The sequence below is a fragment of the Mauremys reevesii genome, linkage group 10 (genome assembly GCF_016161935.1).
Source record: "Mauremys reevesii isolate NIE-2019 linkage group 10, ASM1616193v1, whole genome shotgun sequence".
Classification (NCBI taxonomy): Eukaryota; Metazoa; Chordata; order Testudines; family Geoemydidae; genus Mauremys; species Mauremys reevesii.
Genome location: NC_052632.1, coordinates 29,390,018 through 29,417,883, shown reverse-complemented (window position 1 = coordinate 29,417,883; position 27,866 = coordinate 29,390,018). Strand labels below are relative to the sequence as shown.

Sequence of the window (27,866 nt, the reverse complement as noted above, 5' to 3'; positions counted from 1 at the left end):
ATTTATATTTATTTTATTTTATAAGTATATGGTAAAATGAGGAAGTAAGCAATTTTTCAGTAATAGTATGCTGGGACACTTGTATTTTTATGTCTGATTTTGTAAGCATGTAGTTTTTAAGTGAGGTGAAACTTGGGGGGTACACAAGACAAATCAGACTCCTGAAAGAGGTGCAGTATTCTGGAAAGCTTGAGAGCCACTGTCGTGGAGAAAATCCACCAGCTTTTCTCCATATTTCAACCTATGATCTTCCCCCTCCTACCTTCTTTCACCTGCCACACAGGTATCCTCTACAGAGCTGGGAGGCCACAGAAGTTAGGCGTACCCACTGAATATTCAGTTGAACAACTGGATGGGACCATAGTTAGCAAAATGGAACAAATGGGTTTTCCAAGTACAAACCGAATATAGCAAATGAAGTTAATAATGTATTTCTATCACAAGTCCTTCTTTTTTAAGGACAACCTAAAGAGGGGTGAGGGTGGCGGACAGAGGAGGAGGATGGAGATTTGGCTTCCAGGTCTGAGATATTGGTTTGGAAACTACACTTCAGGTGAATACGTATTTGTTTCTCCACATGCAGAGGTGCACTGTTCTATTTTTAATTTTTTTTAATCCAGTGACATACTAATATGAGACCATACTATGCCTGGAGTTGCTACTAAAACTACAGTAACTCCTCACTTAGTCGTCCCGGTTAACGTTGTTACGTTGCTGATCATTTAGGGAAAATGCTCGTTTAAATTTGTGCAATGCTCCCTTCTAACGTCGTTTGACAGTCTCCTGCTTTGTTCACTGCTTGCAGGAAGAGCAGCCCGTTGTAGCTAGCTGGTGGGGGCTTGGAACCAGGGTGGACCGGCAGCCCCTCTATCAGCTCCCCACTCCCCTAAGTTCCCTGTGCTGCAGCCGCCCAGCAGGCTATCAATTGCCAACAGTTCAGCTGTCGCTCCCCCCACTGTCATGTGCTGCTCCTGCTCACTGCCTTGGAGCTGCTCCCCAAACCTCCTGCTTGCTGTGCAGGAGGGGAGAAGGGGGGGGGGGGCCTAATGTCAGGGTGTTCCCCTCCCCCCTCCCCCCTGCTCCTACTTCCCCTTATCGGATGGAGAGAGACAGAGAGAGCTTGGGGCAGCAGCTGCTGTCTCAACTTCCTGATCCACTTAAAAAGACAATGCACTTAAGAGTGGGTCAGCTTACTTAAAGGGGCAGTGTGCATTTCTCTCTCTCTCTCTCTCTCTCACACACACACACAAGGTGTATGTCTGTCTCTGTCTGCTCTGCTGTCTCCCCTCCCCTCCATTCCTGCTGTCCTGTGGAGTGTGAGAGGCTGCATTAACAACAGTGTGTTAACCCTTGAGGGCTCAGCCGAGTGCTAGTTCATCATTTAGCAGCAAGGCATTTCCTGGGAAATATCTCTCCCTCTTCCACCCTCTAACTTCACCACCTCAACCAAGCTTCACAATTATCACAGCTGTGATAGTATTGAATTGTTTGTTTAAAACCTATACTCTGTGTGTGTGTGTGTGTGTGTGTGTGTGTGTGTATATATATATATATATATATATATAAAATATAGTTTTTTGTCTGGTGAAAAAAATTTCCCTGGAACCTAACCCCCCCCATTTACATTAATTCTTATGGGGAATTAATTCTTATGGATTTGCAATTCTTATGGATTTGCTTAACATCGTTTTGATTAAAGTCACATTTTTCAGGACCATAACTATAATGTTAAGCGAGGGGTTACTGTATTCTGTACTTAAACATGTGACTTGGGAGGACATAACCTTCTCTATGGCTGGTAGGGAGACTTGGGTGGTTGTCCTCCATCTAGCACAGATATGGAAAACTCATTTGAGATAGATACCAGCTTCTTTTTAACCTCCCTCCGTTTCTTCAGCAGTTGTCGATGTTGGGCAGTGCCTGACTATTGTAAAGGGACACTAAAATACTTAACACATGCAGCAGCAAAGACTTATTTTCCAAGCATGTGAATTTCATCTTCCTCCTTGTTTTGCCAAGTGCCGACTCTTCCTTGCTTGATGCCTATATTGAACAGGATGCAGAGATCAGCCATACTAAAAACCCTGAAATGTTCCTGAATTCTGAGGCACCAAGATGACTTCAGAGGCTTGGAGCAAATTGTCAGTGCAGGAAAGGAAGCTGAAGCAAGTGCAGTAAGAATAGAGAGAGCTGGTATTTGGTGGAGTAAGATACCAAAGTTTGGCCTCTAGAGGGAAAAATAGCAGACAAGGATCCATAACACAGGTTAGCAGTTTAGGATTTTCAAGGAAGAAAGACTTGTCTAGTTTCTCAATAGCTCACATACATCCATATTGATTTTCTATTGAATGAGGTTATTAATATACATGCACTGTGAATCTGTTGACAGCCTTTTGATGGCTTGAAAGCTAAGGTAAATGAAAGGGGAGGTGGACATTAAAAAAGATGGGAAGTGAAAGAATAAAATAGATGTGACAAAACATTCTACGCTGTTATTTTATCTTCCCATTTCGGGAAAGAACATATGCTCCCTCCTTCTCTCTCAAAGTCAAAGGTGTTTAAAAAGGAAACTGGTATGTGAGAGAACTAGTGCTGGGATAACACAGCAATAGACACATTAGATGAACCTAAAACAGAATTACAGTATTTAGTGATTGTGAATGGTGCTGCATTGGCGCCCCTGATTACTGAGGCCCTCTAAATATTCACAAAATAGGTACAGTGCAGGCACCGAAATCCAAGCTTTTTCCTGCCAGTGTACCTTTAAATTGATTCTAAGAATTCACCTTTAGGTGGCTATGGCCATTCAGTCTTTGGCATTTCTGCACAGACCGACAAAGATTAGTTGACTAGCAGAGCCGGATTTAGGGGCAGGTTCCCAGGCGACTGCCTGAGGTGCCAGGCTTGGGAGTGACAAAAGGGAAAAGAGAGTGTTTGAAGAAACATGTTTCAGGTATTCCATATGTGGATTCATTTTTCACTAACTTCTTAGAATGATCTGGAATGTTGTAGAATCTCATAAGGTATTCAAAAGTTTAACTAATGGAGGAGGGTTGCCGAAGACACTGCTCCCCCAGGGCGCCATTTGGTTTAGGGCCGGCCCTGGTTACTAGTGCCATTTGTGGTGATGGCTTCTGTGATGTTGGACATTTCCATGCTGGGGAGATTCGCAGAGACCACAAAATCAACTTCAGATAGACCACCAAATAGTCCTCAGATGATAACTCTTGAAAAGGATCTTTTAAAAATGTATTAAGCCTGCCTATATAACTTCTTAGTACACCGCTACCTCAATATAACGCCACCTGATATAACACGAATTTGGATATAATGCGGTAAAGCAGTGCTGGGGGGGGGGGGGGGCTGTGCACTCCGGTGGATCAAAGCAAGTTCAATATAACACGGTTTCACCTATAACGTGGTAAGATTTATTTATTTTTTGGCTCCCAAGGACAGCGTTATATTGAGGTGGAGGTGTAGTATGCAGTCAGTCAGAAACGGGAAGTTGCTTTTCATAAGAAAAACTTAGTCCTGGACTATGGAAGTAGGGCTAAAGGAGTGTCATTTTACTGTGATTGCATTAAATGCTTCTTGGAGCGAAGGCATGCTAAAGGAACACTTTTCTTACTAAGGGAGTCTTACATAATCCTAAACTGTTGTGAGGCCAGCCATATTTTCTCTTGTCTTCAGCTCTGCTGAACAATAATGGAGAACAGCTATAGCTGTCACTTAATACTTGGTGACCAGCTTCATACCTTCCACACTGTTCTTCCACTGAAGTGTAACGGTGCATAAAATAACTGTTTCTTTTAAGGTGTCACTGTGATAGGAGAAATGTCGTTCCTCAGTTGCTCTGAAAGTAAGGAAATTTGAATATCAGCACGTTTTTTTTCAGATGGTTGAAACTGGAAGCAAATATTGCTCACCTCTTTTAGAAAAATCATTTTGCAGAATGCATGCATGCTCTTCATTTCAGAAGAACGTTGGGTTACTAGTTCTCTCTCTAATTTCCAATTTCTTCCCAAACAATTTGACCTCCTGGATTATCAAGTGCCAGAGGTAGAATGATTTTGTCTGATGTACTAATGATTATAGAGATGGTGTTCATATTTGGCGTTTCATTTTTTGAATTTTAATGAATATTTCTAGTGATAATTATTAAAGCTCTGCTGGCAAAATCCTCTCTAATCTAAGTTTTGCATCTCTGCAGATAAAAGATCAGATTCTGTGCAGAGCAGACGAGGGGAGAGAATTTGGACCTAAATATTTAGAAAATTGACATTTGTCTACCTAAGAACTTTAATTTGATCTTCAGAATAATTCATATCTATATGAATAATAGATATATTTATTAGCAGTTCTAGTAGTGGTTGCTGAATTTGTGTATAAAGAAATGGACACATAATTTAGTCTGTGTACTCAGGTACATCCACACAACTCTTGTGAAAGTCAGTGGGACTTGTCCAAGGACAGAATTTGACTCGGAGAATTTCATCATTGTTCTTTGTGCAACATCTCAGAAATACAATTTCCTATTGCTAACCTTTTTTACCCCACTATTTCTCTGCCTGTTATGTTTCCACAAAAGGGTTTTTACTTTCTTCTGCCAATTGCTAAATGGTCTTGCATCCTCTCTCTATAATTTCTTCATGCTGTCTATTTGTTGTATTTCATCTTTTCATAAGGTTTTAAACCTAGGTTTCCTCGTGCCATTTCTAGTCTGTTGACAGTGGACTATAACCCAAGGTATGGAACTGCTGAAAATTAAAAGGAAAGGGATGATCTTGGAGAGGTAGGCCAAAGGTTGCTTGCGTCTAGCTATTTAAACTAGCTCAATGAAGTACAGGAAATTCCAGAAGTTATGATTGCACTTGCAGTGTGTTCTGTACCATGGTGACATCTCAACTTCTTAAATGGTATACATAGTTAATTTAACAAGAATATGTTAAACTCGCACTGAATGAGGAAAAGAGAAATAGAATGTGTGGCATACCATGTGTACAACATGGCCGAGTTAATTTTGGGCACCACTTAGTTACATTTTATTCATATTTTGCAGGGGCATATAATTTTTTAAAAAAGAAACCGGGGAAGAAAAGTATTTTAAAAATAAAATAAAAATCTGAAGGTAATTAGCTTGGGGTAGTTTCTGGTTTCTTAATCCAAATAGTAGTGGAGACTACAGGTCCTTTTAGACTTGTGGAGGGAGCAGTCCTTGGGTCAGTAACACTCCTTTCCAGGTTTGCCTATGATTTATGCCATGGTCAGGGGACACTTTCACTGAGGCTGAGGAAATAGTCTTGAGGAAGCAGTCTTGGGTTTATAAAGAAATTTAATTCTGCTGACTCTGGTTTTGGGGCATGGAGCCAGAATTCAAAGAGGTGGGGGGGGGGGGCGGCAGCTAGAATTTCCCTCTTCCCATTTATGATTAGGGACCAGGGAGACTTTGCTGACTCTCGCCAGTCTCTCTAGGAGAATCAGGAAAGCAGAGCAGGTTACGATCCCCTGCATATCAGCCATATTTGTAGTCCAAACTTCTGGTATGGCCTGATGAGAAATGTGTATCAAGTTAGGATCGGTTTTCCATGAACCCTTGTTCATTGGCATTAATGTAAGGCCCCCAGACCCTCCTCCCTCCAGTGATTTACCTCTCCCCCAGCTGCCCAACAGACACATCTGAGCTGCCAGGGAGGAGTGAGTGAGCACTGGTGCAGCTTCTCTTTGCTTCCCCACAGAAGCCATTTTCTGTGGAAAGTAAAGAGAATCGGCAGGGGGGAGGCAATTTTTTCTACTGCGCTGCCGTGGTGCAGAATTCCCCCAGGAGTAGTGGGCAAGAGAACCCACTCTTAAATTTTGTTTTGTAATGACTTTAGTGCAGTTCCCCCTTGAATGGTGGCTGGAACAATACCTCAACTTACACCATTTGGCAGCTGTGCAAAATAAAATTACCTTGACACAGGGAATCATCTATCAACATGTGCCAAGGACTGATACTGAACTATGTCAAATATTACATATAAAAACCCCCACCTACATTAAAAGAACATTTTTCATTGCCTGACATCACAACCTTAACAGTTAGGAAATGCCAAAATTGATTTCTTATGCAACCTCAATTGAGCTTCCTTGTGCCTATGCGTTATGATACAGTCTTAGTTGCATGACTACATACTACTTTTTCAAAAACAAATTGCCTGGGTTTCTTTAAAGGCAAATTGACAAAACAGAAATTGGCCACTATCGGAAGACAAGGTGCTGGGCTAGATGGAACATTGCTCTGACCCAGTATGGCTGTTCTTATGTTCTAACCATATTGACTGCCACATAGTGGTGCAGCAGGGCTTGTTTAGATCAGTGGTTCCCAAATGTTTTTGTTTGTGCTCCTCCACTCGTCCCCCGCCTTGGAAGCCTTGGTCGGGGGCTGGGAGCATGGCTGCGGTCAGGAGTGTGGCCAGCGCTGCAGCTGGGGCCACGGTTAGGGCCCAGAAGCTGGGGATCATGGCCAGGGGCTGCGACCAGACCTGCAGCTGGGGATGGGGGCGGGGCCAGAGTGGGGCTGGATGGTGCTCCTTCCCCACAGTTTGGGGACCACTGGTTTAGATCCACAGCACAGACATCTGTCAGTTGAGTTAACAATAAATAATAGCACTAGTAAATTGTCATTCTTTTTGTGGGCCAGCCAGTAAAGTGAGATGAGGCACACATTTTGCCTGTGGATTTCACAGCTATTTGCTGACAAGGGAGAAATGAGACTCAGGAATTCAGGGGTGTAGGGAGGTGTTCTCTAGTGGTTAAACACTTCTGCCTCTGTCGTCATTGTTTTCTGCCCTACTTTCAGCCTGACTCCTTCTGCCCCTTAGCCCTTGCAGCCTGTCCTTGTCCAAGTCTACCGCCTCCAGGACCTCTCACCCCTCTGCATTGCAATAAGGCTGTTTCTTTGCTGGTTTCCAGAGAGTGAGGAGAACAGCCAATGAGAGAGACAGTCTCTTTGCTCAGAGTTCTGGGACTTGGCACCATAGTGGTCCAAGCCTGCCAAGAGGAACAACTGCAGGGAAAATCCTGCTCAGGCATCCCCTGCAAACGTGTCATGGAGAATGCCTAGTACAAGTGAAATCTTGGGAGAATTTGCCTGCCAGACTCTGTGTGAACTGAGGTTATTAGAGGCTCATAATTTGGCCAGACTTGGGCAGATTTTTACATAGACTGCAAAAGGCACATCTTGACCCCAGGGGGACCTCCCCTGCCAAATTTCAAGTCTCTGCTCCAAAACATAGAGGCTCTAGAGCATCTTAATGAAAAGTTTATTAATTTTTTTTAACATCCACCGAACAAATATCCCTCTAACCTCATTCTGAGAAAAGCTGAACTATATTTTGCTGAAATTATTTAAAAACACTCACACAAAACTCTGTGTGGTGTTTTGTGTGAGATAGACTCATTTCATCTCAAACAGTTAGTTTGGCAAAGTTATAATCGATTGAAAACACAGAGTCTTTATAATGGAAATTGTTAGGCAACCTTAACCATAGGCATCACTACTTGTACCTCCTCCCATAATGCTCTATCCCAGGGGTTCTCAAACTTTTGTACTGGTGACCCCTTTCACACAGAAAGCCTTTGAGTGTGACTCCTCCCCACCCCCTTATAAATTAAAAACATGTTTTTATACATTTAACACCATTATAAATGCTGGAAGTGAAGTTGGATTTGGGGTGGAGGCTGACAGTTCGTGACCACCCATGTGATAACCTCGCGATCCCCCTGAGAGATCACAACCCCCAGTTTGAGAACCCCTGCTTTATCCAATACATTTTGTGTTGATTCTCCCTTAATTAAGTCTTCCTTGTAAATTCCTTGCTTTGGAACTTTTGAACCTCTGAAGTTTATAGACTCTTCTGGCTTAACCAGTAGAATATGTAAATTCCTGGAGGAGGTGGTAATCAAAGTTTGATAAGGTTGTCTCACTAATATCTATAAAACAAACCACATTTGAAATTCCTAGCCTCAGCTGTTTGAGTTATCTGAGTATATTATTGTGGAAATATGTGTGGAAAAACTGCAGAATAACTCAAATAGGTGAAATTATTTCATCCTGTTTGTACAAAACATTCCCCTTTTGAATGACACACGAAGCAAGGGAAGCTCTGGCCCTAAAGCAATGTATCTGTGTTATAAACAACTGAAAAGTGGAGAATTGTTAGAATGGAAATTGCATTTCAGATTTGACTACATCAGGTGGTGGTAGTAATGGTGCTGCTACTGCAAATAGGAAAAAAAAAATGTGTAGAGACCTGCTAATTGCTTCTGTCATCACAATAAGCCTTCAGATATGACTTGACATTTTTCAGGAAAATGAATCCAAAAGTAAAGCACAAACTCAGAAATCTATAGGTTGAAGCAGCCGCTTCCTCCATTACTTGCTATTCTGAATGGAATTAAGTTGAGCAACACTTTACAAATAGAATAATTTGCTGACTTCTGAATACCTTCAGCCTCTTCAGGGGTACTAAGCAAAGGTGCCCATTGTCTCCATTAATTTTTGATTTGGCTCTTGAGCCCTTGGCAGTAGCTTTATGGGCTCATACAGAAATCCAAGGCATACAACTCAGTTTTATGGAATATAAATTGATGTTACATGCAGATGATGCACATTTGCATATATCCAAGCCAGAAACCACAGTTCCAGCCCTTTTATAACACTGCTCTACAGCCAAAATGCTTCTGAAATAAATGTAGTCCAACTTTACTAATTCTGGGTCACTGAGAATGAAAATGATGCTTAAAATTGTTGATTGGCTCTAGTTTTCAAGGTATGCTATTGGGTCAGTATATACGACCCTTGACTTGGGAATAGCGGAGGATAAGTGAGTTATAAAGGGAAGGGATCTCAATTTAAACCAGAAATGACTAAAATACATCTTTGACTGGATCTATGAATAAATCTATGACTGGGTTTGGACAGTACTTGCTTTTTAGGCAAAACAATGAATGATGCAATCTGAAGCTGGTATTGCGTCATACGTAATATGAATTGCATCATGTTATTCCTAGAAGTCATGGATGATGCAATCATAACGAAGCTTGCATCACTCTGCTGAACAAATTGCCCTATATCAGCTCTAGAAATCATACAGTGTCGTGCTCTCTTATTTGTCAGTGTTTGATTTTGCAAAGGGCCACATTTCTGTTTAGCCAAAGTGAGCAGAGATGCCTCGTACTTGTGTGAACAGTGCAGATAACTTCTGCTATGTTTGTGGTGAAGTGACTTTTGCATCACAAAAGCGCAGTATAACCACTATGGTTAAGAAAGCCTATCACCTTTATTTTGGCTGCAAAATTGGAGATCAGGACAAGAGGTGGGCCCCACACATATGCTGCAACACTTGTGCAACAAATCTTCGCCAGTGGTTGAACAGGAAAAGGAAATCTATGCCTTTTGCAGTGCCAATGATTTGGAGAGAGCCAACAGATCATACCAGCAATTGTTACTTCTGCATGGTGCCTCCAGTTGGGAAAGGTGTGTCAAAGAAGAAAAAGTGGACTGTGCATTATCCAAACATTCCATCAGCTATACGCCCTGTACCCCACGGAGAAGGACTGCCGGTTCCTGATGCACCAGAATCATTCTCACTTGAGTCAGATGAGGAAGAAGATGAAACTTCTGGTCCTGAACCATCAATGTCACAGGACCCACATTTTCTCCCATCCTCCTCCTCTGAACCACACCTCATAACACAAGGTGAACTGAATGACCTTGTCAGGGATTTGGAACTACCCAAGAGTAAGGCAGAGCTGTTGGGCTCCAGACTACAGCAGTGGAATCTCCTGGCAGGTGATGTTAGGGTTTCCATGTTCCGTGACCATCAAAAGGATCTTGTCCCATTCTTCTTCATGGAAGGTGATCTTGTAGCCTGCAACAACATCGATGGTGCGATGGCAGCCCTCAACATCGTTCACGATCCAGATGAGTGGAGACTGTTCATTGATTCATCGAAGACGAGTCTTAAAGCTGTTTTACTGCATAATGGCAATGTTTTGCCATCAATTCCAGTTGGTCATGCAGTCCATATGAGGGAAACCTATGACAACATGAAACAACTTTTGAGGTGCATAAACTATGACCAACATCACTGGCAGTTTTGTGGCGATTTGAAGGTTGTTGCTCTCTTGCTTGGTCTGCAGACTGGATACACAAAGTATTGCTGTTTTCTCTGCAAATGGGATAGTCGTGCAAGAGATTCCCACTACATCAAGAAAGATTGGCCACTCCGACAGTCATTGGAGCCTGGGAGGAAAAGTGTTCAGCATCCACCACTTGTTGAATCAAGGAAGATTTTGTTACCACCCTTACACATCAAGCTGGGTCTGATGAAGAACTTTGTCAAGGCCATTGACAAAACACAAGCAGCTTTCAAGTACCTCCGTGGAAAATTTCCAAGGTTAAGTGAAGCTAAGATAAAGGAAGGTGTCTTTGTTGGTCCTCAGATTCGTGAACTTCTTCGAGATGATGCATTTGACCATGCACTGCGTGGCAAGGAAAAGACGGCATGGAAAGCCTTCCAGTTAGTGGCAATAAATTTTCTCAGAAACAACAAGGCAGACAACTACAGGTTGTTGGTGGAAAACCTCCTCAAGGCATACAAAAGCCTTGGTTGCAACATGTCACTAAAGATACATTTTTTGCACTCTCATCTAGATTTTTTCCCACCGAACTGAGGAGCAGTGAGCGACGAGCACGGCGAGCGATTTCACCAGGACATTGCAACAATGGAGAAACGCTATCAGGGCAAATGGAGCCCATCAATGCTTGCAGACTATTGCTGGACAGTGACAAGAGATGCTCCATTTAATGAATACAAGAGACAAGCCAAGAAGCGCCAAGTAGACACTGAATAGGACTAAACTATGTACATAGTAGTTTTTTGCCTTTTGTTTCATAATAAATTTTAGTTATATAACCCTTTTGCTGATTTTTAAAGTGTTACATAAACAGGACAGGTGAAATATTATCATGTAAAGCAACCATAAACACATGAAAAGACCTAGGTTTACAATTTATGTTTAAAACTCTACTATCTACACAATATACATAGACATAAAATGTAAAAACTTAAATATCTTAGAAACAGTAGCCAATCAGTTGTTTTAATTGTCATATTTGAATTCAGCACATCAAAATACATAATAAATATCACATTTTATCTCCGAAGCAGACGACGTCTCAAAAATTGTAGACCAGTGTAAGTAATTACAAAATTTGGATTAATATCTAGTTACAAAATAAATGGGGAAAAATCAGAGTTATTGGAAATCTCCCAGTTGTCATATAGTGGAATTTTCTCAGTGGAATTTCCATAGGCAAACTAATACATTTTAAGTACTTACATATAAAAGTACCAAGACATATTAAATCAGTGAAGTTAAATTTAGATCCTGTACTCTTGCAAATAGTGATACAGACAAATGGCATTCTCTCTCCCTGAGCCTGTGGGGAAGGGTTAACATAATAAAAATGAGTGTTCTGCCTAGGATCCTCTATGTTCTAAAGGGCCAGCCTGTGTATATGCCTCTTTCCTACCTGTATATAGAACAGGAGTACTTGTGGCACCTTAGAGACTAACAAATTTATTTGAGCATAAGCTTTCATGGGCTACAGCCCACTTCATCAGATGCATAGAATGGAACATACAGTAAGAAGATATAGATACATACAGAGAACATGAAAAGCTGGAAGTTGCCGTATCAACTCTACGAGGCCAATTAATTAAGATGAGCTATTATCAGCAGGAGAAAAAAAACGTTTGTAGTGATAATCAAAATGGCCCATTTCAGACAGTTGACAAGAAGGTATGAGGATACTTAACATGGGGAAATAGATTCAATTTGTGTAATGACCCAGCCACTCCCAGTCTCTATTCAAGCCCAAGTTAATAGTATCTAGTTTGCAAATTAATTCCAGTTCAGCAATTTCTCATTGGAGTCTGTTTTTGAAGCTTTTCTGTTGCTATATGTCCATCTTATTTTAGAAAATTTAATAGCATTATTAGAGCCTTCCTGTGGGACCCTGATCAGTGTCCACTATCATTTAAAATGGGTTTTCAACTGGGTGGGATGCAGCGAGCCTTCCCACTTACTCACAGGGTCCCAAAGCCACTCACTCAAATTTGGCCCAGCTACACCTTCGTCATGACATAGCATCCACCAGGCCAAATTTGAGTGGCATTGCAAACTGGCACGAGAGGTTGCAACTCTACTAGGACTCTTCGGCTGGAACTGAGAAATACTGTCCTGAAAACTTTGTGCATATGAAGGTAGGTGGTTGTGAAAGGTCTCCTAGACCATATGCAGTGGATAGAATCAAAGGAGTGATTTATTTAAAGTAGGATCCCCTTTATTGGAATCAATGTATTAATGCCACCAGTTCCATGTAGAATAGATTACATTGGAAAGCCCCATTGTATTTATTTAGGAAGTTTTAACAGGTTTCCATATTTACATGGTAAGGAATTATAAAGTCCCATTTTGTAACAGTTTTTTTCCAAATATTAAAAAAAAATAATTGAGAACACCTGATTTAAAAAAACTCCAACTCCCTCTAAGCAGGGAAGGTGTTTGGGCTCCCAGACCCACAAAATTACTATTATGCTTTTATCAGATCACAGATTTCAAAGTGGTCCCAGCATGCTTATATAGCCGTATACTCATGTGGGTGGAAATTGAATTTATATTAATGCATCCAATTCCCGCTGCTGCAAGTCTCCTCAATTCCTCTTTTTGTCTCATGCCTGCAGTGGTGGCTATATGAAGGGTCTGGGCTAGCCTAGCTTAGAGATAACAATTATACCCTCGCCATTGTGCAAATTGGGAACAAATCTATAATATGGAATAATTGGCTAAGCAGGGGCATTATATGGATTTCCCAGTTAGTCAATGATGAGGGCTTTGTTCTTTTCTAACACTAAATCAAAATTATGACCTGCCACTTCTCAGGGGTATGGCAGTACTTGCACTAAGACACTTGTTAACTTATCAGTTTGGTCCAGATGCCCTAAAACTCCCAGAAGCCCCAGAACTACTAGGAGTCTTAGAAATGCTACATAAATGCCCAATGTCCTGTCCATTGTGTATACTTAATGAAGAGGAACTCCATTAGTGGGGAGTTCTTTGTGAAAGCATGAGAGGGGGACTTATTACTGGTCTGAAAAAAACCCTATGGCAGAGCATATTACATAATGTTAAAAATGCCACTGTGGATCTCAGGCTATGCTTGATGCAACAAAAGATTTTATTCAGAATATATTGGACACTACAGTAGTTGCACAAGATCAAGTCCTTATTCTCTGATGTTTGTTGGAGCTGTAACAAAGGAAAAGGAACTCTGATACCTATGTTGTGGGACTGTCCATGAGTCAAGACAGCTGTGGAAAGAGATGGACACTAGAATTTAAATACTCAGCTTCAGCCTAACATCTGCTGAAAATTATATCCTATGTTATTTACCTGCTAAACTGGGCTTAACTCTGCCACAAATACATTGGTGTTTGAGGGCTACAATGACCACCATGTGCATGATTTTACAAAAATGGAAGAGTAGGCGTGTGTCCAGAATAGAGCAGTGGTATTTGGACCTGTTTGAGTTAGCAGCCAAAGAAAGAATAGCTTATTGCCATAGCAATTACATGAATTTGAAGAAATTTGGACCCTATTCCTAGATGCATTTGGATACAGAAGTGTGTAGAAGGCTCAAAGAATGCTAGACCTCCATTCCGCATAACCACTCCGTTTCCCCCCCCCAGTCCCCCTCTTTCTTCCGTTCCCTATTCATATATATCCTTATCCTGTTTTATTACTGTAACCCCCATCCTGACATGTTATGTCTATGTGGTATTACAGCTTTGTCCGGTTGTAAAATTGTAGAAGCAGCAAAGAATCCTGTGGCACCTTATAGACTAACAGAAGTTTTGCAGCATGAGCTTTCGTGGGTGAATACCCACTTCTTCGGATGCAAGCAGTGGGTATTCACCCACGAAAGCTCATGCTGCAAAACTTCTGTTAGTCTATAAGGTGCCACAGGATTCTTTGCTGCTTCTACAGAACCAGACTAACACGGCTACCCCTCTGATACTTGTAAAATTGTGTAATTACATAATTCTATTGGAGATGCTGTGAACCGTGCAATATTTGGAGACACATATATGCTGTAAGTCATTTACTTTTTTGTACTTTTCATAGTCCGTTGTTACAAAAATAACTGAAATATTAATTTTAACTCCCAACCCCAAGTTTACATGGGGAAGGTAACAGTTAAACCAGACCCTTTGTTCCTGATCCTGATTTTACATACACTGATGTAAATCAGCAGTTACTCCAGTGGACTCAGTGGTGTTAAACCAGTGCAAGACTGGTGCAAGTGAAGGCCGAATCAGCCCCATTGACTAGAGTTGGAGTTGAGTACTCACACCCTGAGACAGATGAGCAGCAATCTGCAGGATCTACCCTTCTATCTTTTTCTCTGTGCATGTTTGCTTTTATAAATTAAAGTGCCAATCACAGTGGGATTTTTAAAGTTGGAAGCCATCAGTAGGAAATGAAAAGAAACCCACTGTCTGCCTGAATTACTGGAATGGCAGCTATTTTTTTGTTTTTATACATAAATTCTTCTCTAGTTTCTGTGCTCCAATAGCTGCCACTATGCTTATAGCTGTGGCCTGTACTTAAAATATAGGAGCTGTCACAGTGTGAAAGTAATGAATAATGCAGAGGTCTCCTTTGTGACTGGCCCTGGCTGTCAAGAAGTGAAAGTGTGTGGTATGTGTTAAATACATACTGCATTATCTAGCACCACTCATGCAACAATTATAACTTCCTGAATGTATATGGAAGCTATTTGGAAGTGTCAGGGTGGATAAAAATCAATGATTTTTTTATATTTTTTAATTTAAATTTGATTTTTTTTTATTTAAAGCAGATTTTTTGATAGTTTTAATTAAGATACATTATAGCTCAAAGATATCTCATGGAATAGGGATTATAAATTCTAATTCTATAGTATGACATAATATATTCATGAATGTTTAAAAAAGATTTGTAAATGAGTTCCAATAGGTCATGAATTAGGGACCCAATCTTACAGGGCTCCAGGGACTTCCGTATAGATTATTTAGGTTAATCTTTCTATCTACACAGTGGGACTCAGTGCTCAGTCTAGAACAGTGGTCCCCAACCTCTTCCGGGTGGTGGGCAATGGACGATGAGCCACCGAGGACCGTGGTTGGCGGACAAGCATCCGCTAAGAAGCAGCAACGTCGAGGCGTCATTGCTGAAAATCAATGGCATTTCGGTGGCGATGCCTCTTGATGCCACATTTCGGCGGATGCTTCTCCGCCAGCCAGTATGCGGGCGCACATAGATGCCCCGGTGGGTGCCATGGCGCCCGCTGGCACCACGTTGGGGACCCCTTGTCTAGAAGATACCATCAGGGATGCTTAGTTTTACAGTTCTCAAACTATGGATTTGTGTCTCCAGAGATAACATGTTTGTTAACAGCAAAAATATTTTTAAATAAATAATGTATAGAGATGAGAAAAAACAGCCTCTGCAAATTTGTGTACACAGACTCAATCCCTTAACTCTCTAAAAGTGCAAAGTTTCAAAAAGTTCAATGAATAGAAGATTGTTGGGGGCGGAATAGATCTGGACAAGGAGAAGAAGTCTGGAGATAAATGTGAGACGCGAGGGACATATGCTTGTTTCGTTAAAATATGATATGTTTGCTGGTGAAGAAAAAAATCCCGAATACTTAATGTTGTTGTTTTAGTTAAATAAAACAATTTAAATGTCTTTTTGGTGATGTTCTCCTCCTAATACAGCATGGCAAGAAAATCCTTCAAATATTAATGATTAACCTATTGAACTGGAGCTAGTTCACCTCCCAATGACTTCATAAATATCTGCTTCAATTACTTTTGGTAAATTAAATAATCAAACACTCATTCATTTTTTGATATAGCTGTAAAACTAATCTGAAAAGTTTTCAAAATAAATTGCTGTTTAAAAATGTTGTGTGTAACTTCTAAAAATGAAACCTACATCTATCTCTGAGTTACGAAGAATATGTATTAAGGTTATGACAACCAAGAAGAATGCATTTAACCATGATTAAATCGACATACCCTGCAGGTAAGAATGGTCTGGCTTGTTTTGAGTCCTTACTCGGATGCTCAGGAGGGTTACAGGGAGCGAGGCTCTACTGCTGTTTCCTCTTTTCCCCTATTGAGTCCAGTTGGGCAGGGAGGAGGGGGCACAGAGGGGTGGGGAGAGAGAGAGAAACCTTGTCTCCACCTCATCTCTCTCTAGCTGAGTGGCTTTACTCTGAGTCCTCCCCTAGATTAAGGGGAGAGGCAAGAAAACGTAATTGGGGTGTCTCAGTCTGTTTCCCAGAGCTACTTCTGGGGTTTAGTTTGCACACCACCCTTTGCTCAACGCAGTGCAACCAAGACAGATCCAATTTTGACTCTTGTTTTATAAAAATTTGACCAAACTAGAAGGATTCTGGCAGAGTTTTATTTAGGTGTATATTTTCATTCTGGCTGACTAAGAGAAGCATTCTGGCTGACTAAGGGTAGGTCTATACTTACCGCGTGGGTCGACGCGGAGAGTTCGACTTCTCGGAGTTCGAACTATCACATCTAATCAAAACGCGATAGTTCGAACTCCCCCCGCGTTCTGGTCGACTCCGGAACTCCACCACTGCGAACGGCGGTGGCGGAGTCGACCTTGGAGCCGCGGACTTTGATCCCGCGGCGTCTGGACGGGTGAGTAGTTAGAACTTTGAGTTCAGCTACGCTATTCGTGTAGCTGAACTTGCGTACCTTAGTTCAACTCCCCCCCCTCCCCCCGCTTAGTGTAGACCAGGCCTAAGAGAAGGAAGGGATGGGACTGAGAAACAGGAGATGGGTCAGTTTCATATACTTGTTACATGACCATAATCAGTTCACACCCTGATGGAGCACCTTAAAGTTAGAAGTATGATTAAATACATTGCTGAATTGAGGCCTTAATTGCTCTGCCCAGATTCCTTCATCTGCAGAATAAGTGGGGATAAAAATACTTAATCTGTCTGTAATATCTATTTAGATTGTGAACTCTTCAGGGGAGGGGATGTTTCTTATGTGTTTATATAAACACCAGCAAAACAGGGGACCCCAGTCTTGCATCAGGCCTTTTTTTGTGTGCATTTGTAATACAAAAAATAACTAATAGTTTAAAGCATATAATTGTAATTAGGTTGTTCCTCCTAATTTCAGGTATTTGTAAATCTACTGTGCTTTAACAGTGTTAATCAGACGACATGTAGATTGATCAATTAATGTTACATTGTTGTATTATTGAAAACTTATATTTAGGAGGAGGGGTCTTATTTCTGTAGCATTTGTATAAAAATTTGCCGCTGACATTTGATGGGAACATTGATGAGGTGGGAGTATTCAAGCCATCTTGAATATCTGCTAAAATGATAGTAACATTTATCTTCTAACCAGTTATAAATTAGAGAGTATTCTGTTGGTGCATAATATGGGTTTTACAGAGACACAGAGGGGAAAATCTGTTTAGGTTTGTTTTTTGTGTGGAAAAAATTACCCACCAAGGAGTGATAGACCTAATAGACAACCAACTGAATGCAACAATTTTTTTTACTGAAGCTCCTAAATGCAAAATAGCAAGATAAAACTCATTGCTAACTAAACCTCTGATTATTTTCATTATTCACTAGTCTTAGTCAATCTGTACTTTATGAAATATCTAATACTTTAATTTTGCCATTTGCTGATCATGCTTAACAAAGCAAATTAAAAATACCACGGAAAACTATTGCTCAAAAAGAATTAATATATTTTTCTAGCCTAGTTTTAACTGAACTTTTTATTTAAGACTGGTGTGTAATAATCCACCAGCAGTTTAAGTGTTTTTGTTTGCTTAGGGAAGACAATGTTGTGCTAACAGCAGAAAAATGTTTTATAATCCTTTTATGCTAATTGGATGAATTTTTGATGGGCGCCAGTATTTTCTGTAAGATTTTGGAAGGTCTGGCACTTAAAATAACTTCATGTAACTTCCAGGCCTGTTGATCACTGTTCCAAATTTCCATTGCAAATGATAGTAGGAGTGTATATATTTATTAATTTTATTTTAGTCAGGGTTTTAAAACAGGAAAATGGTGTGAGGGAACTGATATTTGCTTGAGTAAAATCACTTTTTAAAATGAGTCCAGTACCTCTGTTTCATTTTCCAGATGGGACAAGATGTTCTTAGGGCTTGGCTGTGTGGGGGAGCTATTGTGAAATATGCTAGGATGTGAATTTAAAGTGTAATGGGTATTCCACAATAACTCTGTGTGGACACTTTTATTCTGCGTTAAAAGAATGTGGCTTACCTTAATGCACTTTGGAAGTGGAAGGGTGTAACTATTTTGGGCTATTTCCCCATGCATACTAACCCCTGTTCACCATATGTAGTGAATAATTAGTTTTAATATTAAACATTTAACTCTCTTAAGACAAAGGCAACAATAAAGTTTTGACTATAACAAATTATTTTGGTAGCAGAAAATGCTGTAACTATTCCAACTAATTTTTAATACAATTTTTAAAGAGTTACTTATGGTACGTTACTGTAGATTGAGCAATACATAATTGTTACTGTTTTTGGTATACACTGCTTATTTTGATCATAAATCAAATACACTGAATTTATTTTGATCATAAAACCTTAGCAATCTAATTTCTTCAGCATAAAGCATTTGAATGGTGTCATCAATCTTTTTGCCTTAACTGTGGTAGGCAAAAGTTTGCTTTCTCTATAATAAGGTTAAGTGAATGCCCATGCAACTGTGCAGGGTTTCAAGGTCAACTCTGATTAAAATACAGTATTCGTGATGTTATCTCCATAACTTTGGAATTCTGTGTGTGCAATTTTGTGTGCAAATGGTCAGATGCAAACTCCATTCTGATTAAATTACAGATTACAAAAAAGTTAACTTCCTTTTGATTTGTGATAATAGTCATAATTATGAAATGACGTATGACCATAGCTATGATAAATTTGGCACTTTTAATACTGTATACATGTTCCTTAAATGGGTACTGATGCTGTGACGTTCAGAAAGCTCTTATCTAGCATTGTTGGTAAATAAGCACAGTTTGAGGTGTTTTGCCAGTCCTCTATTCTTCATAAACATTTAAATGCTTTTATTTTTTTGTTTTCTCATATCATCCTGTCCCATTGTACATGAAGATTCAAATATATTTTATTTATACAACATTGCAAAGACCTCTTTTACCAACCTTGGGATATGAATTGAAGATTTTTGAGATAAACATTCCTTTTTTTTGTACATGAAGGTGGGGAAAACCTAGATTCTAAATTTTATAAAAATGCTTGTTTTTGTAACCATTTCAGTGTTCTATCTAGCCTCGATTATGTTAAATAGATGCATCATATAAACAAAATTCAAGGACTCTTCTTTTAGTGAACTGTAAACTGCTGCACAAAATACTAAGCAAGTATGTGAGGGAAAATGAACTGTGATACTATGCCAGGTTCCTGATAATTACCTTACTTTAGGAATTCAGTTTCCTTTTTTCTTTGCAAAATACACAAATGATATGATATGTTGTTAATGCCCTAGGCTGATTTATCTTCCTATCCTCATTTATTTCATTTAGCTATAATAAGCTACTGTACTTTTCTATGTAGACTGAGGTATGATTTGCACTAAAACATGGAAACTGACCACTTTTGTGACACAAAGAAGAAAATTGATAGAGAACAAAGGTCATTACTTAATAATTTTATAACAGTAAAATAGGAACAGATGAGCCTCCCTGAAAATAAAATCTAGCCAGGAAGAGAACTAGAAGTAATTGTCTAATGAAACCATAGCCATTTTCCCAAAGACTAGGAGGAGTGAAACTGTGATTGTATTTGAAAGTGTGCTATATTTTATTAATGTGAAAATGTCAGACCTTTGGTTACATGCGTGAAATCCTTGATGTAGCATTCTGTCTACACAAAAATAAATGTCTGGTTGCTAATGGCTTTTAAAAGCAATGTGTTTATTGTAAATATACTGTAGCAATATTTTATATTTACAAGCTTTCCATTGTCTGAAAAAGTAATTTTAAAAATGTATATATTTTTCTGAAAGCGGTTAGAACAGCAGCTGTTTTATTATTCTGGTTATGGAGATCTCAGAAATAAACACTGTCTTTGTGTTTCAGTTGGAACTGGATGCATATTAAAGCACTGCAGATACTGAAATTTATATGTTCCATATTTCTTTAAAGAAATGAGGTTAATTAGCTAATGTTCTATTGTTATGTTCTATCATTTTGGAAGGAAAACAGATTGCATAGTGTAAGGGCTTTGCAGCCTTTGGGACTTAATAGTTTAAAAAGAAATATTATTTTTTTTCAAGAAAAACATACTGGGCAAAAATATAAAAGCATAAACATTTACATTGTGAATCTTCCCAACATCTTGTGAAGTTAGAGCTTCTAATACAACCTCTTTCTGTGACTTAACACGAGGAGGGGATGGTGCGATGATGATGATTCAAAGGTATGAAAATATCTATTAGACACATTTTCGTTTAGGTAGATGGCAAATTTTTTATCAGCCACTGTGGTGTACACTAGATACCCACTGAATATACGGGTAGACTTAACTCAGAGGTGAAGAGCAGCCGCCAGAAGTCAGTGGGAACCATGGGGTAGCACTCAGCATGTTGGAAAATCAGGTCCCAACATAACCAATAATTTTAAGTCATGATGGGCCAAATTCTGTTGTTTGCATCAAAATAAATCTGGTGTTACTCAGTGAAACCAGGGGAGTTCCTCTAGATTTACACAGGAACAACAAAGTTTCAAGTTCCGTCTGATAGCTTTAAAATACCGACTTTCTTTCCTTGCTTCCTAGTGGAACCTGTTTCCATTGCAATTGCTGACAGTATCACAAACACTAAAAATTGTCGTGTCATGGAATACCTCTATTTGGATGTGGAATCTACCACAGGAGCGACGGAAGCTCCCTAAAAATGTGAGGGCCACTGGCACCTGAACTATGGCCCTGCCCTCCACGCCACCTCATCCCCTGAGGCCCAGCTCTCGCACCACCTCTTCCCCTCAAGATTCCACTTGCTCCTCTCTGCTCCCTTCCCCCCTCACTTGCCCTTACGGACCGGTAAAAAGTAATGGGCCCCTGATCCATCATTTTCTGACAAGTCTGAAGCAAGTCTTTCCTAGATCAGATTAAATGGTGGATTGTTATACCTCTTATTCAGGTGGAAATGCCTTGAGACAATGGGTTGACTGAAGCCTAAGGAAACCAGTTCAACCAAGTTTCTCTGCAGTGGGCTGGAAAAGGGGAGAGTGGAAAATTTCCCAGCAGCAGAACAAAGGAACTAGGTGTTATGATGGGGACATGTAAACTTGAGGGACTTACTGAGGTAGGGATAAAAAGCTTTGGTCAGGAGAGAAGAAGAGAGACGAGCATACTTTCACTAGGGGGTGTGTTTTCAGTTTAATTGCAGGACATGCCACAGTCAGAAAGTTAGCTGACTTAGAAAGACTCCAGGATTCTGAAGAAAAAACATGAGTGGTAGGGGAAGGATGAGATGCTGCAGAGGGCTATTTCATAGCCCAAAGAACTCTCCAGAGCGGTGAGGCACTGAGGCAGGGAAACGCATCTAGGTGTTATTTCTCAGGCCACTAAGTAAAGAGTAATAGCGTTTTAGAATTGTGTGTGTACAAGTGTGCGCTTTCACTCCCATGTGCCTCTGAAGAGTTAAACTGTGTAAACCAGAAGTCTTTCCTCTTTGGTGGGATTTTGGGGAAAGTACAAGAGTAGCTGGGGAGGATTAGGTGAGCTGGCACATGTTTTAGGGCCTAGGCAATTGAATCAAGGGCTGGGGAGGTCCCCACTGCCAAGAGAGTGTCAGACATGACGGGTACATGTGGAGTGTGTGCTCAGAAGCCCAAAACCAGGACCAGGGCCTAACTATGCTCAGCCCCAGAAAGCCAAGGCACTTGGGAGTCAGTGTTTGGACCCCCCTCAGAGCAGTCTGGCGAGTGACCAGCAGAGGGAGCTTGACCAGATCTGTGATGATGTGAATTTTTTCTTGAAGACATGGCAGCAGCTCTTGAATGCCACTTGAAGTATGTTATCTGGAAAGATCCTTACATCAGTGCTTCTTAACCTTTTCTCAGCCAGGTATTCCCAAAAGCAAAATCTCTGTTGGATTGAAACTTCACCATAGTTGTGGGTGTTATCTATATCATGTGTGCGCACACACTAACTCTTCGGTAGCCTTTTCCCCTTTCTTCATTTTACCTGTACTTGCTTCTTTTGTTTCCTTTATCTTTATAGCTCTTGACTTTTTTTCCACACCACCTTTTCTGGCGTTCATGAGAGGCTAGCATCCCTAGTTAGATGTATGTGTAATGTATATGCACATGTGTCTGACTCAGTTCAGAGTGATCAGCTACTGTGGCCACACTGAATCGATACATGTATCATAGGTTCCCTCTTTTACTCAGTCTTCTGAGTTTCTGTTATTCCTAGGATTTTCCCTAGTCCAGAAACAAAGGGGATGGGGACCAAAGTTCCTCTTACCGATAGGACACAGAATGGTGCAAATCCAGGTAAAAATAGATGGAAGGCTGAGTGGAGCATATACGATATGTTGCCTCCTACTTGGGAATTCAGAGGCCTCTCAGAGCCAGTTCCATGTATCTTGTATCTGAAACTAGAAATATGAAATATAACTCTGAGGGCCTATTGTAATTATGCAAAGTGTGGGCCATTAATGGTGGTTTGGAATCTTAATGGCTCCCATCAACCAGGACAATTGACTGGATGGCTCTGTTTGCAAGCAAGCCTTCCTGTGAGTCAGGCTGCGGGGAATGAAGGCTTGGGGTCTTTCAGTGACTTGTGATCATGTCACATGAACTGGAATCCATCTTTAACCTGGTGCTTTTCCAGTGAGGGGGAGTGGAAACCCAGAGAGAGACAAAGGATTCCCGCCTTATGCAAAAGATATATAAAGGGGTAGAACAGAACAAAGGGAGGAGAGAAGCCATCATGAAGAATCCCCTAGCTACCACCTGAGCTGGAATAAGAGCTGTACCAGGGGAAAGAATTGTGCCCAGGTCTGGAAGGTGTCCAGTCTGAGGAAAAAACTTACTGAAGCATCTCCTGAGGGTGAGATTATCTGTATTCAGTTTGATTAGACATAGATTTGCACATTTTATTTTATTTTGCTTGGTGACTTACTTTGTTCTGTCTGTTACTACTTGGAACCACTTAAATCCTACTTTCTCTATTTAATAACATCATTTTTTACTTATTTATTAACTCAGGGTATGTATTAATACCTGGGGGAGCAGACAACTGTGCATATCTCTCTGTCAGTGTTATAGAGGGAGAACAATTTATGAGTTTACCCTGTATAAGCTTTATACAGGGTAAACCGGATTTATTTGGGTTTAGACCCCATTGGGAGTTGGGCATCTGAGTGTTAAAGACAGGAACGCTTCTGTTAGCTGCTGTCAGGTAAACCTGCAGCTTTGGGGCAAGTAATTCAGTCCCTGGGTCTGTGTTAGAGCAGACGGGAGTGTCTGGCTCAGCAAGACAGGGTGCTGGAGTCCTGAGCTGGCAGGGAAGGCAGTGGTAGAAGTAGTCTTGGCACATCCAGTGCCGGCTCCCCAGGGGGTTTCTGTGATCCAACCCGTCACACATTCTTTCTAAATCAAAGGAATTTCTACTGAAAATTAGTGGTAGGAGCAGCCTTACTTTCTGTTCTGTGCTATCCTCTACCAGCAGAAAGAGAACAGAATGCAAGTTCCTTGTGTCCTTCACATGGAGACCCTGTTTTGTGTGCCCCAAATGCTTCATTTTTCCTATTAATCAGTCCCCATTGGTGCTGGGGGTCCTGCACCTTGGTTTATAGTCAAGGCCATAAGTCCTTCAATCTTGAGGCGTTTCCCAAGTCATGTTTCACCTTCCTGTATGTCTCCAGGTCAATAGTGCCTGTTTAGTTCTGATGGCATTTGGTCGGATTAACAATTGTCTTTTATATTCCAGTCAGAATAGGTTTCATCTCATTGTTGTGTAGCTGTTGGCTCTATACCTCCCACCCCCTATGTGTAAATAATACACATGAAACCCCATAAAAATCAGTTTAGAGCAGAGGTGGACAAACTGCAGCACACAGACTGCTTCCGGACTGTCAGACGTTTTTATCCGGCCCTTGAGCTCCCACCGGGAAGCAAGATTGGGTCTTGGCCCATTCCGCCCGCCTGGTGCTCCCAATGGGGAGTGGGGTCGGGGGCTTGCCCCACTCCGCCCGGCGCGCCCCAGCCCCTGACTCGCAGCTCTCTTAATGAGCACCATCTTCCGGAACGCAGCGCCACACTGCACAGGCGCGACTTCACTGTGCGGTTTCTGGGATCAGAACCCTGCCCCCACGTGGCAACCCCCCTTCCCCCTCCCCCCCACGCGGCAGTGCACCCAATACGGCCGCAAGCTTGAGAGCCTCGAAGCCACTCGGGCCACACCCGTCCCAGCTAGGATGCCTCCATCCGTGGCGGTGCCTGGTACGGCCGCCTTGGTGTCACTGCTGGCAGAGCCCCGAGGAGTCCCCCATACCGCCCCTGTAGAGCCTCCCACTCAGTGCCACACCACATGATCCCTCCCTCCCCCCACCTTGGTAACATCCCTTATAGAGCCCCCCCCACCCGCTATACCCCATAGAGTTCCCCTCCCCCACTTCTCATTCATAGCCCGCCATACAATTTCCATACCCAGATGCGGCCCTCAGACCAAAAAGTTTGCCCACCCCTGGTTTAGAGGAAGAAAAAGTAAATATTATTTTTGTTTCTAAAATAAAATTAAGACTCTGAATATATATGGGACCAAATCCAGAGATCCTTCCTTAAGTTTTAATTCAGTCTTTACTCAAGACCCATATATGTCATTTGGGAACTTTCCTAAGTAAGAAATAAAAAAATATTTCAGGATAAGTCAAAGGGAGATAGATCTTTTGTGTACAAAGGTACCATTTTCACATGCTTGAATTACACTTTACACCAACTTTATAAAGCTGGTTCTTGTTGCGTTTATTGCTACCTGTATGGAGGGAAAACTGGGAGAAGGAAATTTCATTCTTTTGAGTGTGTATTTTGGTTCTTATTTCCCATTTTAAAGAATTGGCAAATACTATCAGAATATTTGAAAATAAAGAAAATATTCTCAATGGACATGCAGTCTTTTCTCTTGTCTTGACAGCATAAGGCTAATTCCTGTTGACACTGCACACAGATGTTCCCACCTACCTCAGTATGTCTCCTTGGGCAAGTACCTCAGTCAGGATTTGGATAATATCTTTCCCAATTACATTCTACAGTAATTGTGTCTTGCTTAAATTTCAACCATTTTTCAACCAGTGTGGCTTTCTATAGCTCTAAGCATTGTCACTGGATTGTGTTTGACTGGATTGTATGACCAAGCCCCTTCCTGTGGGGTGTGGAGGTCTATGTCTCTGATGAGAGAGCTTCCAGAAACATTGTGCCTAAATCAGACATAATGCCTCTGGGTGCAACGGGTTGCTTGGCATCCTCGCTGCCAATTTAATGGGTGCAGCTTACCCCCATGGAGCTAGCTCTTCTGGACAGTGCCGTGGCTGTGACCTGGCTCTCCCTGCTTTCTTTCAGAAGACTAGTGTTAATATTGGCAGCACTGAATTTAGGTAATCTTGAGAACCCTCAAGCAAAAGATTGATTGAGGTGCCTATATCCATTTCCCCCCCCACCCCACCTCCCTTCTCTCCTTATGAACTCACTTAGGACAGACACAGTCTGTCCCTTAAGATTCAGTGCTCTGTCATAAGTGTCTAATTTAAAAAGAATTCCCTGTGGTGTACATAACAGAAAATTAATTTTGAGGAGGTATGTGCACAGTTGATCTATTAAGAAACACAAGGATAATTTTGTGCTGAGTCAGTGAAGAAGGTGACCTTGCTATTGAGATAAAATATTGCTCAGGAAATTGGAAAAGATAAACATGGAAAGCATGAAAATTAGCAGGAGGTGGAAGGTTTCACAGATTTTTCTGAGTTATCTCTATAACTGACGGGGAGAGGCTCTGTGAAGTATTGAACACAATTGTACAATCAGTTCTAAAAATGTCTTAAAATTCAATCAGAGCTTTGAATGATTGCAACATGCTCTTTTGTGGTGCGTTGGCTATCTTAAATGATTTTGGTTTAGGTTGGAACTTGGAACATGTGTTTTACTTTCATTGAGTAATAATGTAAAAGGGAGAGCAGACCATTTTCCCTAATGGCCAGTGAACCAAGGTATTTCTGAAAGTGTCCTTTTTGAGTTACTTAAACAAAATCTTTAGTATGAAATAAATTAAAATAGTTAAATCTCCTTTGTGCAATTCTTTTTATCATTATGTTTAAAAAAATGAGGGTACTTTTGAGGGCAGAACGTGAGGAATTCTGCTTAACTATTTGGAAGTGAATTATCTTAGGTTAGATCTAACTATCTCCACTCCGAAGTCAGTCCATAGGATCTCCTTGCCTTAATTTTGGTGATGCATTCCCTTGTACTATTCTCCAACATGTGTTCAGACAGAGGGTTGTCTTTCTACTGGCGGGGGGAGGTGCTCAAAGATGCCAGCTGGCTGACCCTGCTCAATTGTTTTTCCTGTACTTGGCAGGTAGAGGCAGCTTTTCTGGCTGTCTAGGATGATTTTATTTGTTTCCAGTTGGTGAATTTGTTCCCCTCCATTCTTACCTTTATTGCAAGATTAAAGTTACTGTTTTAGGCATCAGTCCTGCAATTAGAACAGTGCACAGTAGCACCTGTCATTGGTGCAGAGCCCCACTAAAGTCAGTAGACTTTCATATAGGGGAAAGAGCCCCTGCACAGACCAAGTTGCAGAATTGGGGCTTTAGTGGCAAAACCTTCTTCTGTTTCCTCCTCCTCTGGCTCTGGAAAGATGGCTGACCTGTTTCAGTGTATTGTTTGGGGGTTCTTGCAAGCAGTTAGACTCTTCCCTTTGGGTACAGTAGTGGACAAAACATATGCCTGTTTCGCAGCACTATGGAGGGACCAAACATTTTAGTCTGGGTCCCACAATCTATTGATTTGAGCAATTGTCGGATTGGGCCCTGTAGATTTATTATTCCTCATTGAGGAATTGCAGGATTAGACCCTAAAGAATTCTTAAGAATGTATGGTGTCTAGCTTTAATTTTGTGCCTGTTCTATCATTTATTGTATTTATTTATTATTTCAGTTGGCAGATTCCAATTACAGGGCATTTTTAGAACATAATTTAAAAGGTAATTATCTAATTTTAAATGCTCATTAGATTAAACCAAACATGACAAATACTGATGGTTATTAAACCAAAAACATGCAGTTCAGAATGAACCTGCATCTTCTAATATGAAAAAGAAACTTGCGTTTCTTGGGTTTTATTGTGGGAGGACTCTAAGTCTTTGTAGGCTATCACTTATACCTTTGAGTAAATGGAAAGAAAGAACAGATCTGTTTTTGCTGGAGTGTCTCCTGGGGTTGCCAACTTTCTAACCACACAAAATTGAACACCCTAGCCCCCCGCTCACTACATTCCCTGACCCTCAGTGGCTTGATGTCCCCCATCCTCACTCACTTTCACTGGGCTGGGGGTTGGGGTGCAGGTGAGGGTGAGGGCTCTAACTGGAGGTGCAGGCTCCGGGGTGGGGCCAGAAATAAGGGGTTCAGGGTGTGGGAGTGGGCTCCAGGCTGGGGCTGGGAG

General features: G+C 41.1%; 1 protein-coding gene across 4 annotated transcripts in view; it reads left to right on the top strand.

Annotated features, from left to right (window-relative positions):
* The window catches only part of APBA2 (amyloid beta precursor protein binding family A member 2), a 237,062-nt gene that overhangs the window by 72,227 nt on the left and 136,969 nt on the right, over positions 1-27,866 (top strand). The window lies entirely within an intron of this gene.